At 39.0% G+C, this 6,136-nt stretch overlaps 1 pseudogene across 1 annotated transcript in view; it reads right to left on the reverse strand.

Moving 5' to 3' along the window:
• LOC101303497 overlaps window positions 1–6,136 on the reverse strand; it is a 42,003-nt pseudogene that overhangs the window by 32,253 nt on the left and 3,614 nt on the right. Inside the window, exon 3 of the transcript XR_184360.1 lies at window positions 4,933–6,107. The product of XR_184360.1 is annotated as an uncharacterized LOC101303497 (transcript). The remainder of the gene's footprint in view (window positions 1–4,932; window positions 6,108–6,136) is intronic.

Raw genomic sequence — 6,136 nt, forward strand, 5'->3', positions numbered from 1 at the left:
CTATTTTATCATTGCCCTTTTTTTATTCACACTCTCGACAGCCCTTCCCGGTTTGTTCCTTTTCTTTTGGTGGTGGGCAGTCAAAAGGAGGAAGAGTCCAAACCCCACGTTCATCACGCCAACCATATCATGTCATCTTGTCAATTTTATTTTATTTTTATTTTTTTTTTTTTTTTTTAAGAGGAGCAGATCATATCATGTTAGAACTTTGGGGAAGAAAAAAAAAAAAAAAGGTTTAATTCAAACCACATCCCAATTACCACATATTGGCACTTAATTAAAAACTAAAGAGAGTAGCTACAAGTAATTATCGATCTCAACATCTGATCATGGTTCTTGACCAAAAAAAACAAAAAACATCTGATCATGGTTCAATTTCCTTTAGTTGTCCTGTGGCGCGGACTGAATAGTGTTTAATTAGGTTTAGCGCGCATTTACCAAATATTAGTTGGAGATATAGTTAATTGATGACTAGATGTAGAAAAACATAATATGTGGTTCTGGAGAAGCAATATCACTAGTCTCTTGTAACTAAAACCAAGTAAAGTTTATACCTAGTCCTGATTTAAACAGATAAAACATTGCCATGTGATTCGGCAAACAATCTCTTAATGACTCCTAGTAAGCAGAAAAAAGATAATAAATTCATCAATTTATCTAATTAAACTCCCGGCCTAGAGGTGATAGAAACTTGTGTGTATATATCATTTAATTTAGTTGGAAGGCCAACCATGATTCCGATTCCTCTATTCCAATTTCTATAAATTGCAATAAGAGAAACTTTAAATTGCAGAAACCCTCAAGTCTTATGCCCTTGGTACATGGGAAAATGCTTCTCATGGAACTACTCTTATTAGTTTCATTAGCAGCAGCTGCAACGGTATTGCTAGCAGCAGAAGAAGCTGATAAACCCCTCCCACTGCCTCAAGCAAAGCCAAACTGCCCAGATCGCTGTGGTAACCTTACAATTCCATATCCATTTGGCATCGGCGACCGCTGTTACATGTCACCGATGGGACAGGAAACCCGATTTAGTCTCGTCTGTGATAATTCCACAACAGCCCCATCGTTGAACTGGACGTCCAGCAATGTCCGTATTACTGGATTTGTCGTTGCTCAGGGTGAGTTGCTAGTTATGAATTATATTACCAAGGATTGTTACAACGAGTTCGGTGCTAGTTGGTCATCAAACAGACCTTCGCTCTCTTTTCCACCTCCGTTCAGCATTTCCGGTCCCAAAAACAGGTTCTTCGCCCTAGGCTGCGACTCTTCTGCTGCTTTCAGGGGTTTTATTGGCGAAGAAGTGTTCATCATGACGGGGTGCATTTCCGTGTGCCTCAACAGAACCACCGTGAAAGAAACTTGCTCTGGTGCCGGGTGTTGCAAGACCGAAATCCCTGAAGGACTGACGAATCTTACTCTCAGATTGGGCAGCTATTTCAACCACATTGGTATATGGGACTTTAATCCCTGCAGCTATGCCTTCCTTGTGCAAGATGGCTACTTTAAATTCAAAGGAACGAGTAGTTTCGAAGAGCTGAAGAACATAGAGGAGATGCCAGTGGTCGTTAATTGGCAGATTGGAAATGAGACGTGCGAGGTAGCTGAAAAGAATGCTGAGCGTTATGCATGCAAGGGAAATTCCACCTGTGTCAACCAGAGAAAGCAGGCCCCGTACCCTGGTTACTATTGCCAATGCTCACCAGGCTACGAAGGGAACCCATACATCGGTTGCCAAGGTGATCTCTTTGCCGATACAGATGAAATACTATTTATATGTACATGCAGTTGTATATGTATATATTTCTCTGTGTGTTTCTGAACTTTTTATGTTCTTTCAGATATCAACGAGTGTTTGAATGAAACTAATCCATGCCGGAACGGAACGTGCGAAAATTTAAGTGGAACTTACTCTTGTAAATGTGATGAAGGGTTCGAAAATGATGGCCAAGGGAAATGCGTTGCTCGCCCGGCAAACAACACTACTCCCCTCAAAATTGCATTGGGTATGCTGTAGCCTTAGTGATATATAGCTGCTTCTACTATATAAATATTATATACATACATGACTGAGAAAAGTGACAAGTGACAAGTGACAAGTGTCTATCTTTTCGAACCCAAAAATGCTCTACAATATTGATATTTAGAAAGTATTTATTATAATTATTAACGTGAGATGAAATTGAAACCGCAAGACCACAACTAATTTAATTAAAGTGTAAATGTTAAACAACATTATTATATATCAATAATATGTCACTACGTACGACATTGGAAGTTTAATGGTACATTCATTTGCATAATTTGTTTTTGTTACGGTCACTAAGCCGTGACATGATTACATGTATTGTTATGCGAATATGTGAAAGTGTTTATAGAAATTCAAAATTTACTACCATCCGATCTAGATTTTATTCATTTTGAAACACGGTTATGATTCTTCTTTCAACTGCAGGTATTTGTATAGGCTTCTTTGTTCTATTAGTCGTAAGTTTTGTGTTATATCGTGAATACAAAAGAAGACAGTTCAACAAGATAAGAAAAAAGTACTTTGATGCGAACGGCGGGCCAATATTGGAAGCAAAACTAAAGCAATTGGCTAGTCAAAAAGATTCCTCACTTGCGGCCCAAATCTTTTCTGCAGAAGATCTCAAGAAAGCAACAAAGGATTACAATGAAAATGAAAAAATTGGTGAAGGTGGCTATGAAATAGTCTACAGAGGCGTATTTGATAAAAGAGTGGTTGCTGTGAAGAAGTCCAAAATGACTGTTCAGAAAAGTGATCAGTTTATTAACGAGGTCATTGTTCTTTCTCAAATCAGTCATAGAAATGTGGTGAGGCTGCTAGGCTGTTGTTTGGAGACAAAAACGCCTATCCTGGTTTACGAGTATGTTGGTAATGGAACTCTCTGCGATCATATTCATAAGAAGAAAGGAGAACTACCACTTTCATTTGCACAACGATTGAAGATAGCAGCAGAGACTGCAACCGCACTTTCATACTTGCATCACTCGACCACCACGCAAATTGTTCATCGAGATGTCAAGGCAACAAATATACTGTTGGATGAGAAACTTACGGCCAAAGTGTCGGATTTCGGGGCTTCGAAACTGGTTCCTGACGACGAAACTCAACTTCCAACTTTAGTGCAGGGGACAATGGGATACTTGGATCCTGAATATCTTCAGTCCAACACACTCACAGAAAAGAGTGACGTTTATAACTTTGGGGTTGTCCTGGTGGAGCTACTGACAAGTCAAAATGCAGTTCGTTCAGATAAACCCGAGGCGGAGAGAAACTTGGCCAACGTCTTTGTTTCTACAATGGAAAATAAAGATCCGCTGGATCCACTTCTTGATCCTGCAATAGTCAAGGATGGAAATCGGGAGATGATCGGAAAACTTGCCGAGCTCGCCAAAAGATGCTTAAGTGTGAAAGGAGACGACAGGCCTACCATGAGAGAAGTAGAGAGGGAGCTAGAAGAAATGCTGAGAACTTTGGCAAAGCAACCAGGAGGAAATGCCTCCTCATCGAACGAGATAGACCACTCTCTTGTTGAGGTTAGTGATGAAGTCGATGGTGGCTCTACTGGGATTAATAGCAGTGCAGAGTATGACGCCAGCATGCAGAAACAAGCCCAAAAGCCGTCCGGTTATGGTCGCTGAATATTCTTCGGCCTTTCTAGACGTTTCGCATTGGATTAGGAAACCCAAATCAATTGTGTTTCTATGTGTTTCTTGTTTTTCTTATGTTGTTTCTCTCTATTCCAATGTGATCATTCGAGTGTCTTGTAAGATAAACAAAGTCATGTAGTATGCATGCAATCCCATGCAATCCTGTTTGTTTTGTTTTCGTTTTTTTTAGGTCAAAGTCATGTGTATATGCATAAAATCTGGATTTCCTAGATTTAGTATGTTTAACTTGCTCAGTTGCTCCGTATTATTGTAAGTTCAAGAAGTTCTCTTTAGATAGTTATAAATTCTAATGATTAAGACACAGTTACAAATGTTTGATCTTGTGAGATGCATTTTACATTTTTCGGTGCTAACTGCTAAAAATCAAGGTTCAGATAATAAAATCTTGAAAGTAAATCAACAATGGTGAAAATTGAAAACATAACTAGAGGTTGACGAAGAAGAAACAAAGAGAAGGGTAGCAATTTTTGTATGAGAAAATGATGCGATCAGTTCTTGAAAATACAGAGAAAGAACTCCAATTTATTCTACAGTTGGTTATAGCTGATAGCAAAAGCAAGCAAAATATTACTTATTCTCCAAGCTGCTGATGTCACGGTTGGGAATGGACTGGGCCGCCTAGATATGGACTAGGCTTAACACTAACCAATCATGAGTTTTCTCCAAAAACTCGGTGTTAAATAATACAAGAACTAAATACTATTTAGTCCATATACTTAATGTCTCAAAGTTTCAGTCCATGACCTTTTGATTTCAGTAATAACAACTAAACCAGGTTCTCGACTTTTCAATTATTCTTTTTGCATTTCTCTGAAACAAATTCGTTTTGGAAATTTATAAAACGTTATTCAGTGAAAAAGAGTTGTAATAGATCATTATACATACATGGCTACCAAGTTTTCATTTCGACAGGACAAGTCCTTTTTTTTTTTTTTTTTTCTAGAATGACAGAACAAGTCCTTTGAAAATTAAATTAAATTAAGTCTTCTAGAGAGAGAACAATTATAATCTTATAGATTATACATACTACACTACTTCAAATCATGACATATATACGACTGGGCATACTGACGTACGTACCGTACGCCTACCAACTTATTGCTAATCACTCTTAAAATACAATTACAACCAGTTTTGCAATGACGACTCAGTACTACTAGAACTCTAGATCTGATGTGATCAATCATCGCCCGTCATCGTAGGGCATTAACATTTGAATTTGCATGCTGTCATAACCAGTATTTGTAACGCTCGAACCACCGTCACCTCCGCCTCCAATATTCACCACGGAAGCAGCTGAATCATGTGACCCGAGCAAGTACTCAGTCTCCTCGAAGCCGGAATCGCCATTTTTCCATGTATGCTTTGCCGTAATTCTCATCCCTTCTAACTCCATGGCAACTTCCCTCATCGTAGGCCTTTCGTCGCCTTTTATCATCAAACATCTTTTTGCCAGTCTCGCTACTTGCTCTACTGTCTCTATGTTCCCCTCATTCACCATATCAGCATCAAGAATCTGAATCAAGCGATCGTTTTCAATTGAAGAAACAAAGAAGCTTGCTAGACATCTCTCCTTGTCCGGCCTAGCAAAAGAAAGTGCAACTCTACTTGTTAGTAGCTCCGCTAGGACAACTCCAAAGCTATAGACGTCGCTCTTTTCGGTCAGCTGGTTTGAATGAAAGTATTCAGGATCCAAGTACCCAAGCGTCCCTTGAACTAGTGTTGCAAGTTGAGTTTGATCTAGAGGAATGAAACGTGAAGCTCCGAAATCAGACACTTTGGCAGTGTATTTGTCATCCAATAATATATTCATAGATTTCACGTCTCGATGTATGATTGGAGTGGAAGTAGAGGAGTGTAAGTATGCTAATGCCCCTGCCGTTTCTGATGCTATCTTCAATCGTAATTCCCATGAAAGCGAGGAATATCCTTTTCCATTTTTGAATAGATGCTCGAAAAGAGTACCATGAGTGATGTACTCGTATACTAATAAAGGCACTTCGGTCTCGAAACAACAACCTAATAGTTTCACTATATTTCTGTGTTTGATTTGAGAAAGAACGATAACCTCATTAACGAACTGATCACTTTCAGTTGGAGCGCCAATCTTTGGCTTCTTTATGGCAACAACATTCTTATCATGTAGCGTCCCTTTGTAAACTGTTCCATAGCCTCCTTCTCCAAGGATTTCATCTACATGGTAATTGTTTGTGGCTTTCTTAAGTTCCTCCGCAGTAAAGATTTTTGCTGTCTCAACAGATCCTCCATGACTAGCGAGCTGTTGTTGTAGTGTTGGGCCGCCGTTTTCTCTGAAGTTCTTTTTTTTGAGTCTCACGAGTCTCCTTTTGTTCACTCCCCGATAAATCCACAAGATTAAAAACCATTAAAAACCAAGAAGCCTATACTGAAACCTGTAAATGGTTGAAATATCATACGCAAA

Source organism: Fragaria vesca, linkage group LG3 (genome assembly GCF_000184155.1).
Source record: "Fragaria vesca subsp. vesca linkage group LG3, FraVesHawaii_1.0, whole genome shotgun sequence".
NCBI classification, from domain to species: Eukaryota; Viridiplantae; Streptophyta; class Magnoliopsida; order Rosales; family Rosaceae; genus Fragaria; species Fragaria vesca.